Source organism: Penaeus monodon, chromosome 21 (genome assembly GCF_015228065.2).
Source record: "Penaeus monodon isolate SGIC_2016 chromosome 21, NSTDA_Pmon_1, whole genome shotgun sequence".
Taxonomy (NCBI): Eukaryota; Metazoa; Arthropoda; class Malacostraca; order Decapoda; family Penaeidae; genus Penaeus; species Penaeus monodon.
Genome location: NC_051406.1, coordinates 1,440,123 through 1,440,867, shown reverse-complemented (window position 1 = coordinate 1,440,867; position 745 = coordinate 1,440,123).

Genomic DNA, 745 nt, shown 5'->3' with positions numbered 1-745 from the left:
AAAAACTGCCCCCGCAGCCAACACATAATCACCTGCGACTAATGACTTTTAATGGGTTGTGAATGGGGGTCTAGGATCCTCCTGGCGGGGGAGGGGGGGTAATGGGAGGGGGGGTAAAGGGAATGGCGAGGGGGAGGGGGTAAGGGCAAGGGTGAGGGCCTGGAGGTGGAAGGGGAGAGAGGGCAAGGGATTGGTGGGCAAAGGGAGGGGGTGAGGGTATGGGAGGGGGAGGGGGCGAGGGGAGGACAGAGGGAGTAAGGAGACGAGGGCAAGGGGCGGTGAGGGCAAGGGGAGACAGAGGGAGGAAGGGCAAGGGGAGAGGAAGGGCACGAAGAGTGAGGGCAAGGGGGAGCGAGGGGGAAGCGATGGCTCGGGGAGGAGGACGAGAGGGTATCAGGCCACGCAGAGGGAAGGGGGGGGGGCAAGGGAGAAGGGGAGGGGGGGCGAGGGCAAGGGAGAGAGGGGGCGAGGGCAAGGGAGAGAGGGGGGGAGGGGGGGCGAGGGCAAGGGGCCAAAACTCCACGTGCTCTGAGGACGTGCTGCCGGCCACGTACCCGTCCTTGCTTGGCCGGCAGTCCACTACGCAACACGCCCTCACTCTCCACGAACCTTGCAACAGTCACATCACGCATGCCGTCATTGTTGCAGAGTGACGTCACTTGGGTTGTAAGTCTCATGATTGATCTCGGGGATCGTTTTTTTTTCGTTGTCTATCGGAAATGCTGTTGTTTACGTTGTTTTACGG